This window comes from Pimephales promelas, chromosome 11 (assembly GCF_988280905.1).
Source record: "Pimephales promelas chromosome 11, fPimPro1.hap1.1, whole genome shotgun sequence".
Lineage (NCBI taxonomy): Eukaryota > Metazoa > Chordata > Actinopteri > Cypriniformes > Leuciscidae > Pimephales > Pimephales promelas.
In genome coordinates this window covers 11,525,440-11,539,618 of record NC_142779.1, presented here as the reverse complement: position 1 = coordinate 11,539,618, position 14,179 = coordinate 11,525,440, and positions in this window count along the sequence as shown.

Genomic DNA, 14,179 nt, shown 5'->3' with positions numbered 1-14,179 from the left:
TTCCGTTATCCACTGGACCGTGCTGCCTAGTTCAAAGTAAAATAGTGAAACGACTGAAACCAGCACAATTTTGTTCTCTATTTGTTGTTACTGACCGAGAAACTGCTTCAGATGATTCAGTGACTGAACAGTCCGAACGAATCCGAATCGTTTCAGACCGTTACGCAAGCGTGTTTGGCAAATTCATGGAAAGGAAATAATCGAACCAACGAATGATTAATATCGCTAGTTCAGTCGACAGAAATACGGGACACATATTAACTGCTGAAATATTCGGACTGAAAACAATTCTCTCAGGTCAGTCGGAGCGCTCATGGACGGTACACACACAGTGCGTATAGTCGTCCAGCTGCAGGCGCCACTGCGGCCACGCGCATATCTAACCAAATTTAGCCGCACCACCAGAAAATAGGAGGAGGGAGGTTGGGGTGCCCTCTGGCTGTACGGAGATGATTGGCGGGCCGCACTTGGCCCGTGGGCCGCCAGTTGATTTGCCCTGCTCTAGACCCTTCCTGAGCTGAGATATTGAGATATTTATAATGGCATAAATGCTATGTGGGATCTCAATATCTCAGCTCTGGAAGGGTCTAGACTGCCTCCATTTTTGCACTCAGGTCTAAGTCTCATGGCCCTCTATTAGAATCCAGAGTTTCAAGAAGATCAGAGGAACTTATTTTCTTGCACCGAAAAAGTCGACAGGGGTACCCTGTCGAAATTTTGAGTGTCTCTGATCTTCTTGAAACTCTGGATTCTGATAGAGGGCCATGAGACTTAGACCTTGATAGAGGGCCATGAGACTTAGACCTGAGTGCAAAAATTGAGGCTCTAGACCCTTCAAGAGCTGAGATATTGAGATGCCACGTAGAATTTATGCCATTATAAAAATAGTGGGTTCGCAGACAGTACCTATCCAAATATACTACCCGAAACCCCATTAAAAGTGCCTCTATCCATAAAAAATATATATTAAAGGAAGGTGGAATACCTAAGATTTTTGCATTCAAATATCCCAAAATCACAAGGCTAGTGTTATATATTTAGTTAAGATGATAACTCACAATATTCCAAATGTTTCAAACAATGTTTAAATCGCGTGAAAATTGAGATTTTAACCAAGGAAACAGGGCGTATGAGCAGGGGTGAGCTGGGAGTCGCCAGTCAATCGCGTCATATCCGCTTACCTCGGTTTCCGCTCGTACTACGTGTAGTCCTGGACAAATGCGGTAGTTGTAGTTGTGCGTTAGCGTCTATCAAGCAACAAACGTCAGCTTGTTTCGCGCATTTGTTATGGAATGGAGCACAATTATTCTTTTCATTTATTCTCGGAATGTGAACTGTTGGCTGTAAAGGGGGTCACACACCGGACGAGAAGCGTCGCGCCACGTTTAGGACAACTCCACAGTAACGTTATCAAACACCGGACGCGCACTTTCTCATCAGTGTATGGCCAGCAATATTGTTATGTTTAATGACATGAAATGAAGATAATGTCTGTTCTATGTTATGATTGTACTGTACAATTAAATACAATCGTTGCTGAGTTTGCATTCTGAAAACTTTACCTCAGATCATCCGTTCACTGAATGAATTGAGAATCTCACCTGAAAAATATAATGATAACATCAGCAATTGTCATTCAAGCAGCTGATTTCTGTAAATGACTGCAAAACTAAATGCATATTGCAGCATAGGGCGAAGTCAGGATCCATTAGCAACGATTTGAGACAAAATGAAAATTTTATATAAAACTATGTAAATGGTGCTCTGTGGCGCAGCAGGATTTTGAACACGGTCCTGAGGCGTTGTTGCTGGGCTCCGCGGACAGACGCCGAATGGCGCTGCCGGTATGTGTAACGTTACACTTAGATAATAATGTTTTCGAATTTTAAAGATGTGGCGCGACGCGGCGCTGCAGCTTCTCGTCTGGTGTGCGACCCCCTTAACGTTCATTTTGTGAAACTGTAGCATGTGGTTGAATACTTACACGACATGAAAAGATGTGTCAAATGTACATTAAATTGATTTTTTATTTTTATAAAGTTACCAAGGAGGACAAGCCACGTCAACTCCTTGCAAGAGACCTGCCCCTTCAAACCCTCTCCACCATAGCTTCGTCCAGTGACTCGTACAGTAACTAATTTACTTTTAAACCTGACTTTTCTTGCGGTTATTTCAGTTTAATGAAAAACAAGCATGTCATTAAACGCAACGTTTATAGAAATCGAACTTTACCTCATCCATGACAACTAATTTTCGATTCCCGTCTGACTGATTTATCCACGGTGGAGTTGAAAACAACAGTTCCCATCATTCCGCGTTCCTCCACGTCGTCATCAAGCAAAGCCGTTGTTGTTGTTTTGAATGTAGCGCCCTCTAGCGGCATCTAAATCTTAGGTATTGCAGCTTTAATATAAAATATTTCAAATATTCATATTTAAGTTGCGCTTTAGATTTAAGTCAAATCCATATGTTCTTTTGGCCGGAAGTTGTTTTACTTTATAAAGATTTAAATATGGATATTTTTCTTACATCTCCATCTTTCTCATTGCTCCACATAAAGTCAACATCTGAGATATTTTCATCAGCTATATATGTTCAAGCACTTCAGAACTGTATATTCTGCACATGAAAAAGTTTCAAAAATGTATCTGTGATATAATTTTTTTTTATAAAAGAAATTTCTGTTTTCTTTTTTCTGTTTGATTTGATGTGACATTCGAATATTCGTTTTTTTTTTTTTTTTTTTGCACACCTGCATCCCCCTCAAAACGGTTCTTCTGGCTAGAGCGCAGAACAGCAGAGTGTGTGTGTGGACAGAAGTGCATGCCTGAGCTTGTATTATGCAGATAGAGATGCATGCACATTTGCACACACATGCAAGGTCTCTCACTCTCTCGTCTTTGTCCTGCGAGTGCTACACGGTTCGGAACTCCCAAGCTCTAGATTCCGGGAGATTTGAACTAATTTGCGGGCATCAGGGAGCCGCTATCAACACTCCCAGGAGACTTAGGATGTCTGAGACGTAGGCTATAGAGATTCCGAAGCTTTGAATATTTGATGTTCATTACTACCGAAGCTTCGAAGCTCAAAAAAAGTGTATTCGGACCAGCCCCAATCGCTCTTGTGTTCTAGCACGCGGGCTCTTGTAAAAAATGATTGCAATCTGAAACATCACCGATAGAGGCCGCTAAAAAAAAATGTATACAGCACCTTTAAATAAAACAAGAGATCACATGCTTTCTCATATGATGGTAGCACAACGAGTCTTAAGTTCATAATGAATGAGCATTGCATGGCAGAATATGGCTGAGCACAAGATCACGTATTTTGCTACTACTCACCATATGAGAGCTAGAGGCTGAAAAATGACTATTTTCACAGAGCACACTTGATATTCAGCTCAATAAAAATGTTCCACACTATTTATTTTAATTTATTTCCAAACAGGTAAATGTTTTCAATAATTTATAATGCTGTTTGCAAGAATATTTCTTACAGCACTTTTCTTAAAAGGGGTTCCTGATGTAAGTATTGCATATAATAATTTCTGAGGTCACAATGATCCACCTCTTTATTGTGGTGTTTGATCCTGATTTGACTCACGTTGAAAGCTTCATTGCAAGGCCTCCAGCGTCTAAAGCAGCAACATAAAATAAAACGCTCTGCCTGAGGCAGTGAAGGTACTTCGCAGTTTGAGGTGAAGAGAACAGTGGGCTTGGATTTCCTTCACTTTAACATGAACTCTGGTACCGAGTGACTTTAGTAAAAGCATTGTGCTTGTGTGCTTAATCTTTAAATATGGAAAGCTCGCAGCACCCTAAGAATGTCTATACTTCAGGAAGACTGATGAGATGTGAGTGCTATATTCTTCATCTCAGTTAACTCTCCATACAAACTGTGTTCATTTAGTAGGTGTTATAGACCCCTTTTGCGCCGATGTCACAGTTACGTCACGGCGCTAGCTGGAGGCAAAACAAAGTGAAAACTGAAGGCGGTCAATGCAAACCAGCACAGATTCGGCTACATAATAAGGAGCTTAAATTACTTTTATTATTTTTAAATGTCATCTTATTGTGTTGTTTGGTGCAAGTATCAATGAAAAATGAATATGCTGTATCTGGATTTTTTTATTTCTAGAAAATATTCACATGATTAAAATCGCACCGTCATGACACTCCTTACATTGTCGTCTTCTCTGCCCTGGCTCGGCAGAACTGCGGATCATACACACAAGCCTTGTACAGGACCATTCAGCACATAGTTATAGGCATCTAAAGATTTATATGCCCTCAGTTTTACTTTACGATCGGTTTCTCTATAAGGTAGGTGTAGAAGTCAGGCCACTCACCTGAGGTAACGTACTGTAGGCTACGTTAATCCTGTTAGATCGTCCATGCATTGAGTGAGCGTGTAGGCGGCTATGGGTCGGCCAATCTGGTTCTGTCCGTTAAAAATAACTTTTGGAAATAACAATCGCGGTCCTGGACAGTGATGGACCTTATACATTAAGATAAAATCTGATTTTCTCCAGTCATTGTTAAAAAACAAGCTAAAAAAACTTGCTAAATAGCGTTAGTGAAGCGGCCAGAGGGATCGTTTTGCCTCCACCTAAGCTCCGCCCACATAAAAACGTCACCATGTTTACCAACTGAAAAGGGGTCTATACTCCTGACAGAATCAACAAGTAAATGTCATTCTTTCATTAATGTACTGATGACCATCAATACCACTTAACTCTGCAGGAAAGCACAACCACCCCTCACAGTCTCTGTACCACCATTCCTTCATCTGCACCATCTGCATGAGGCCACCCTGAGGATTTATAATGAAGCTGGGATGTGGTGGGTGGGTCTTTCTTGTTCTGTCACTATAGTGACAACTCGCATCACATCACACAGTGTGAAAAAGAAACTCAGATCCACTTCCATGGGGATTGAGGTGAGGAGGATGCTCTTAAATAAAAGATATACTCAGGAATCAGGTTCATAAGCAACAAGGTTTTTGGCCCCTCTGTGGAAAAAGCAACCCCGAATACTGATTACGATTATTTAAAACTCTTATATCTAACCCACTGTGAAAAATCTGGGAGTTTTTGCATCATCTCTCAAGTTTGACCAACATATAAATTCTGTTGTAATGTCTTGTGTTTTTCCATCTTAAACTTCTGTCCAAAGTTAAAACTTTTCTATCTTTTAACGATCTTAAAGGTTTAATATGCAAGATTGGTTTGCCACCAGGGGTCGCTAACCTCTTACAATAACAAAGGCGTATATTAATGACGTATATTGCGTATTAAGCAGAATTATGGATCTTGTCATCAAGCTGATGGATCTTTTGTGGATGAGTGAATACATTGATGTTTTTAACATGACTGTAGTATGAAGCAGGGCGCGATTGCTAGATGTATACCAGCGCCACACACAACGCGAGTCCCGCGGATATAAATGAATAAGGACATTTAATTCTACTGAACTACACGCTGAATTACTCACACAGGTCAGTTTTTTTAGAGGAATTAAACTTGAGGTAACATTAACGCACATTAAACAGCATTTGTGTGTATTGAATGTTGTTAGTTAGGCTGTTTGTTGGCTGTATGAGACTAAGCTAGATTAACATTAGAGAATAACATACAGATCATATTCTAACTTTTCATCATGTTGAACTACATAACATTGATTAGATTTATACACATTTATTTGCTCACCTGTTTGCTCAAGTAACATGCAACACTCGCGTCTCTGTCAAGTCGAAGTTAGTCGCGGACGTGGAGCTCTCGGCATCTTGAAAGATGTTGATCTTCATTTTAGTCCTCTTTTTGTCTCAAAGTCTGCTTACCATGGTCCATAATGTTTGGACAAAACCCTGCTAGGGATGCTCATGCTGTTGAGCACGCATGACGGGCATAACCGACCCAGTTGTCCACGTCTGTCACTATGGTTACTATTGCAGTACGAGGTCAAACCTAGCGTAAACCGGGGGTAACGCGTATATGATGTCATTGGTTTCCTTGGTTAAAAATCGAATTTTTTTCACGATTTACAAATAGTTGGAAACATTTGGGATTTTGTAAGTAATCAACTAAGCAAAATATATAACATTGGCCTAGTGCTTATTGGATATTTTACTGCAAAAATCCTGCATATTGTACCTTTAACACACCTGCTTTTGTTTTATCTTGTATATTATTCACTGTATATTGGATTAGCCTACCCCAAACCTCTATCTCACGGCTTCAGATGGTCCAAAATTCACACAATTTTATTAACACAAGTGTTCTCTTTTGTGTGAGCACATGAAAATTAAAATAAATGAACACAAACTCATTTTATGTTGAACAGAAGAAAGAAATTCATACAGGTTTGGAACCATTCGAAGATGAGCAACTGATAACAGAAATTTCATTTTTGGGTGAACTATCTCTTTAATAGTAAATAGTTTTCCCTAATCGAAAGTGCTACAGATACACAGTTAATAAATAATATTTATGTTATTCATATTTATTGATCCTTTTCTATACCAATCGTTTTGTGAGCAAATCAGTTGATCAGTAAAGCACTCACCTCTGAAACACTTTAAACTGTGAAAACGCTTCATTTTAGAGTAGCCATCTTAATGCCCACTACAGCTACTCTGGTGTTCAGAGATCAAAAGCTATCAAAGGCAAACCTGCTATCACCACACGCTGTGCAGTGGAAACTGAAGGGCTTTAGGGGAAGCAGCTACAACATGACATTTTTGATGATATAATATGTCTATATACTGTTTTTATTTGTTCATTACTTTAGAACAATGATAAATTAGTATTTAGTACAATGCTGAGCAAGAAACCAGTAGAAGATTCTGTCTAGAAGTTTCTGGCCTCTGAATTACGGTATAAGCATTATTTTAATAATAATAATAATAAAAATAAAAAAATTACAAAATGCCACATTTAGTATTTTATTACTGTATTTTGAAGGATGACTGTAACCAAACAGTTGTTCGGCCCATCAACTGTTCGGTTACCGACATTCTTCAAAATATCGTATTTTGTGTTCAGAAAAAAAGAGAAATTCCTACTTGGAACTACTTGAGGGTGAATAAATGATGACAGTTTTTAAATTTTTAGGTGAACTAACCCTTTAATACATAACTGATAAAATGTGGATATGCATATGGATATACAGTTGTGGTTTATCCGTCTTTACTCAAAAAAAGCTGGTGTCATATAAAACTGGTTCAATAAATTTCAGTGATATTGCACCTTTGTCATCAAGCAGTAGTTTCTATAGTGGTGAACACACTCTGGAAATAATCACCACTATAATGGTTCAGAGACAGTTAGAAAATTACCATCGTTTGTCAGCATCAACAGCTGTAATCGATCTGGAAGCTGAATGTACCACCACGCACACATGTGCACACACACACGCACACACACACAAGATTTTTGTTTAAAAAAAACGCAACTATACAGAAGAGCTATTCATTTTCTTCACATCCCATAGTTCTACCAATAGACACTTTTGATATTAAACTGACACCACCTCTGATATAATTTCAAAGCAATTGAGAAAATGAGCAATCCATTATTAAGGAATATTCCTCAAGGAGAAGTATGGCACTGCGTCATTATGGGTCTATTTTAATGTATCTTCGTTGTGCTTTTTAGGTGATGATTTCATTTCTCAACTAATCTTGCATACAGTCTGTATCAAATCTGAAAAACTCATTCAAGAAAAGAGTCCACCCCCAAGCAAGCTCCTTCCTTGCTACCATAAACAGTGAAGAAATCACTAGCATGATTCTGATTCCCTCCAATTAAACACTGTGTTTGGCCACATGCCTCATTATTCTGTGCTAAACAAGCAGCAGTGTGGAGCTGAGCTGATCTGAATAAATCATAGTACTGTACTGGTAAAGATGCCTTTCATCTTTTTCTTAATCCCTGTTTTTAAGTCCCTTGGGTGAGTGGGGATGTAATGAAAAAATGCCATGGGCTGGAAGCAGACATCACAAATGTGGAAACACGTGTTTGAGAAAATATACACACTAACTTTACTAAAAATAAAACTTCAGCAAATTTTATTTTAATTTTAGAAAGACATAATATAACAGCTAAATATAATTTTTTAGGTGAACTGTCAGGGTGAAGGGGTGAAGGGATGATTCAATGGCGAGGACTCAATTTTGCAGAGATGATGGGCTTTTTTATAAAAAAAAAAAAAAAATGATACCAAGACAAGACTCAGGGAAACATAAATCACATACAACAACAATCTGGCACTGGACTGCAATAATAAATAGGGAGGTAGGCAGGTAACGAGGACAGGTGGGGCAAATGAACCTACTGTATAATCGGATAAAAAGATGGGTATAAAGATAATAGACAGAAAAGCACATGGAACAAGGAAACGAATGACAAGCCATGTGCTCACACCAAACATGACAAAAACATAAGCACATGGCAAGTGAAAACAATCAAGCCATGTGCTCACACAAAAGAGAACACTCATAAACCGCATATTCACACAAAACTTGACAAGAACGCACTCAGCCAGTGAAAAACACAAGCTGCGTGCTACACATAACATAACATGTCAACATGAACCACATGCTACACAGGACACCAACACTCAATTCAAGGCAATATTTATTACAAAGCAACAACAACAACATGAAAACACAAGTTGTTTGGCAAATGCACCATTCAATTTAAAGTGGTTTTCGTGTTTAATTATTGCCTTGAATTGAGTCTCGTTATTTAGTTGGTTGATAAATTAGCCAGAATGAAATTGCTGTCGAGTGAGCCGTGTTTCAGATTTCATAAAAATATCTTAATTTATGTTCTGAAGATGAACTGAAGTCTTACGGGGTTGGAACAACATGAGGGTGAGTAATTACTGAAAAAAAAAAAAGTTATTTAAAATATTCCTTTTCTTATGGGTCTCTGAGTGACTCAACCTGATCTCACAGATATACGTGAAATGACCTCGACCCCTTGACCCCTTTTTACGTGGTGCTGGCACCACAAAAAAAACACCTCATACCAAAGTCAATGAGGCTCATTTGTCGTGGTGCACACACGGCTTCCCTGGTTCAACAACGTCACAGTGGGTTTCAACAGCTAGTTTCTAGTTTATGAAACATCCTCCTTTTATCATTTATTATAGTGTATATTAGTTCCATAACAGTAAATTGTATGTGACATAACTATAAATTTTATATATGGATGCATGGTATGGCTCGATTCGGTTCGCTTTAAATGGTACCACCTCTGTTGAGGTTCCAAGCGTACTGTACTGATACTAAATGTGACGTGAAAACACTGCAGATCACTGATTGGTCAGACAGAATCGTCAACACCAGCGCCATTGTATTTGCGAGACATAAAACCTGCTAGATTTAAATAGCCAGTAACAGCCACTGCTAGATTCAAGGCAATATTAAAAAACAACCTTTAACCTCCTAAGATCTAAAGGCATCTCCCCTACTTGCTCTCTAGATACACTGGATGGGTAATTTGGAGGTGGAGGGTCAAAGTAGCTTGATTTCTAAAATTTGCCGTGCACTGGTACAGAAATATATACCTGTGATTCTGAATAAAGACAAGAAAAAGAGCCTCTTTAAAAGTGCCAGATTTAACCATGAATCTGCTGCACAGGTGATCTCTCTGACCACAGTAGAGACAAGGTCCATCTCTGACTCATATTTTTGTTAAATTGAGTGGTTTTAGGTCAGACAATGTTTCAGCACTCACCGATTTTTTTTTAACATTGTGTAAATCATGATCCATGTTTTGGGTATCTAGAGATTTTATAATGGTAGGTTTCTATTGTTGAATTGTATTATTTTCAAGGCATTTGGGACTGTATATATATATATATGTATACAGTATATATGTATGTATGTATATGTGTGTATACATGAGTGGATGGATGAAAATTATAGACTGAGAACATTAAAAAAAAAATGCTATTCAAAATAGAAACCAGTCACATATACCAAAATAGAATTAGTTAACAAGCTAAGCACACTCAGAAACACAAATGACATGCAAAAACAAGTGATGTTGCAGATATTTCCAGTGTAGCAGACAAGCAACATATAGTATTCCCTAAAAAAAAAAAAAAAAAATACTAAAGTAATCCTTCTGGACAACTGTATCAACACCTTCAAAGAAGCAACCGCACACGTAATCCCAATTGACCATACATGTTAAAACTGCTTTAGTGGATTTATGACCATTTAACCATGCTGATATTTACATATGACACTTTATGAATCTGCAGACTCATTTGCATCACAGATGCTGTGGTGATTCAATGTTATTCATAAAGGAGAATGCAAACTTGATTTACACCCATAGACCGCCCACAGGCATTGAGACATGAGACGAATTATGGAAGTGATGGAAGATAGACAAAACTATGGTTGTCTCTGGTGATTTCTGTAAATGCAGTTCTCACAAGTCTAATATTTGGACACACCTACACTGTTAGACTTTACTGCGATTTTTACAGTTTTATTCTTTAAGTCACCCAGTATTATACTGCTATTTCTCTTTTCAGTAAATAACTGTGATTCCCATTGCACCATGGGAATTTTCTGTGACGTCAAACACCACATAAAGAGACTTACTGTATTTTTTAAATTTGCAATACTGTATTTGACGTAACGATCTCTCTGACTGGCACCATTCCATTGTGCTTTTTATTTCCTAATTTTTGCCTTACACCACGTGCCTATGTTATAACAGTCAGAGGCTTTCTATATTGGACACATTAAAGTGACCGGACCATTAATGCAAAATGCAAACCTGTTTGTCCCTTGTCAGAAATGGCACGAGTGCTTGGACTCATCTGCTTGGACTTGGAGTACTGTAGCCTACGTCAGAAATATAACAGAGCATGTCTGGGATTTGTCGTGTCGTGCCGTAACATCCAGTGTAACGTTAATATCACTGGGTTCTGACCATAGACTATAAAAAAAATGGACAAAGTGTCTATGACGTCACCCATAGACTTTCTGAATAGAGTGCCGAAGTTATGACGTCATGATATCTCGGAAGTTAGCGGCACATGGGTTCCCTCGATCGAAAAGCTATACATTTTCCCCATAGACTTTTGGAAAATCGTAAAAAATAAGATCTGTGTTCAACAAAGGGTTGTGACCCTTACATGTTATACATTACATATACATATACTAAACACCGTATACATTTTAAAGCCTATTTAAAGTTTAAAAAACCACACGCAGACACATAAAAGTTTAAAAAACCACAAGCAGGTTATAACTGGTGTGTTTTATGTCATAGATCAAAACGTGAAAAAATTTAGAGGCTTTGTTAACCACAGACCTTATTTCCAGCGATTTAGCAAAAACCCATTCAAAAAACCCATAGGGCAAGGGAACTGGAAGTGATAAAATGCTAATTCACTTCCACGTTTTGGCCTTCAACGATAAAATGCAAACTAATAACTTAAAAATCATACAATGTGATTTTCTGGGTTTTTGTTTTAGATTCCCTCACATTTGAAGAGTACCTTTAATAAAAAATACAGACTTCTACATGCTTTGTAATGGGTAAAACCTGCAAAAATCGGCAGTGTGTCAAATACTTGTTCTCCCCACTGTATATATACATTTGGATAACTTTTTATTTCTTGCTTAAAAAAAAAAAAAAAAAAAAAAAAAACTTGACTAAGAAAATGTCAGTTCCACAGCTGGCTGCTATGTTACTTCTGGGAGTGACAAGTGTGTTTTTATTTTTCAGCCAGGAAATAAATTCTGAAACACCTAACAACAAGGTTATACTAACGTCAACCCTTTATGATTTTTTCAGCTGCTACACTAAGGATTTTCTGTGATGGTAGTCACTGCTTGACCTTCACGGCAGTTACATGTTTCAGACTGCAATCACTCTTTGCATCGATTGTGACCGACTCTCACAACTCCTTCAGACAGCAGCATAGACCCTCTCAATACACCAAAGGTCTTATTATCCAACACTTCATGGACTGTTCAAGCTGTTGAAAAGGAATCCTGCTTCTTCCACATTGCACAGCCAGTGGAAGATATCTTACTGGACTGATCATCTGGCTGTGTGGACTGTTTCTAACAAACCTTTTATTAACGAAACCTCTTTCTGTAGACTGCGTCATTAGTATCTGTTTTCAGTAAGATGGAGAACCTCCACAAAAATCTGCACTGTGGACTTGCCTTTCTATCTACTGTCCCTTGTTTTTTTTTTTTTTTGTTTTGTTTTTTTTTTTTACTGAAGAGCTCATCCATAATGTCTGGAGATGGCAGGCTAGAACATTTTCATTAATTGAAGTAAAGCTGAAACAATAGAATATTGTTGTATCCATCTAATATTTCAATATTGAAATATTAGATGAAAAGCTTTAAACATCTAAAAATAATTAATAATTAATGAGCAACTAATTGAAATTGAAAAAGTTGAAATACAAAAAAACAAAACAACAACATAGGTATATTTATTCTGATGTTTTTGGATTTATCGTGCAAGTGAAAAAAAGCAGGATTTTTTTTTAAGACCCAGCATAAAGCACTGTTTCCAATACCGATCAATCTCATTCATTAAATAAAATTCCACTCAAACTTCTACAATAGGAATAGGCAACATAAAATGTTTTTGTGTTTTGGTAAACTGCAAACTTCCGAAATCTCTGTGTAAACAATAAGTGACGTACACACACAAGCGATAATTCCGGCGCATGCGTAGACCGAATCGCCCATGCCTTCAGATCAGTTGTATGGCTGTGGTTACACAAGGTAAAAACAATATTAATACTGTTCGTTTTAGGCCATCAATGTGTACATTTACGAGTCATTAAATCATGTTTCATTTGGATTTCTCTGTGCATGCTCTTTGAGGTGAACCGACGACTGATGACTGAAAATATCAAAATTGAAAATACTGTGGAAACAAAGACACCTACATCTTGGATTCCCTTGAGGTAAGCTAAAAAATATCAAAATTAATTTCAAAGTGAACTATCCCAGGTCCAAATGCAAGTATCTGAGGCCTGAAACATCAAGTATGACTGAACGTAGTTTAACGTTTCAGGTTTGGGAGTTTCAAGTCTTACACCCAGCCAGCCCTAGCAGACTTGTTCATAAGCTTCTAATGACTTAAAGCTTCTGAACTCTTGCATTGTATAGGCAGTAACTTTAGGCACTGACACCATAAACCAGGTAATTGACTCTGTCAGGGTATGTGAAAGGTGATAGTGCTTTGGGTCCTTCATCCATTCTGCAGCAAGTCGTACAGGTCCATGTTGTTGATGTCAAGAAGTTTCTCTAAATAACGCTGCTTGGTGTTGTCATTTAGTCTCTCCCGACAGAGCCCCTTTCCTTTTGCTTACCCCTTCTTCATTTATTCCCAAGAAACTGTGCCTTATCAAACAAATATCAAGGGACATATCTGTCGCTATTTCTCTCGGTCTCAGTGTTGAAGTAACCATGCCAACAGATAGCATATCCTTCCAAGATGGTGACGCCATCCCAAAACGCAACGTGGAGTGAAACACGTGACGTCACATTCTCATTCTCAACAGGCCTAAATACGGAGTGCCAGGAACGATCGTGAGGCTGTCCCTAACTTGGGCCTAGCGTGAGTTTAACCATGCACAAAACTCCCATTACAAATCACAGAAATGTGTGAAATCTCTTTTGAATCCCTTACATTGAATCTGCACTTTGTTGTTTATGATGGAATTCAGAAGAATTCAGTCAGCGCACTGAACAAAACTATTCGTTTCAGCAATGAATAATCTGAACACCTCTGATTGTTCATCATGCTCATAAACTCAACGGAAACATGTGCGATTGGTTAAACTGCTCAACGCTGCAAAACGAAATCTGATAGAAATGCCGTAGTCGGATGGATTGAATGAACGTTGTTTGTTTTACTAATATTATCACTTAAACATATTCTATTATATAAATATTTTGAAACAAATTACAATGACTTTCCTAAAACATCCAAACATCCCCCACCACCCCCAATTTTATTTTTATTACTGATCTGCATGATTCATGTGGGTCATGATTTTTAGGCTGAAATAACCGGAATTCCGGAGGAATCACATCCCTGATTTATATTTATAATAATAATTTATGATTTAGTAAAAAAAAAGAAAAAAAGAAAAGAAAAAGAAATATGCACTCG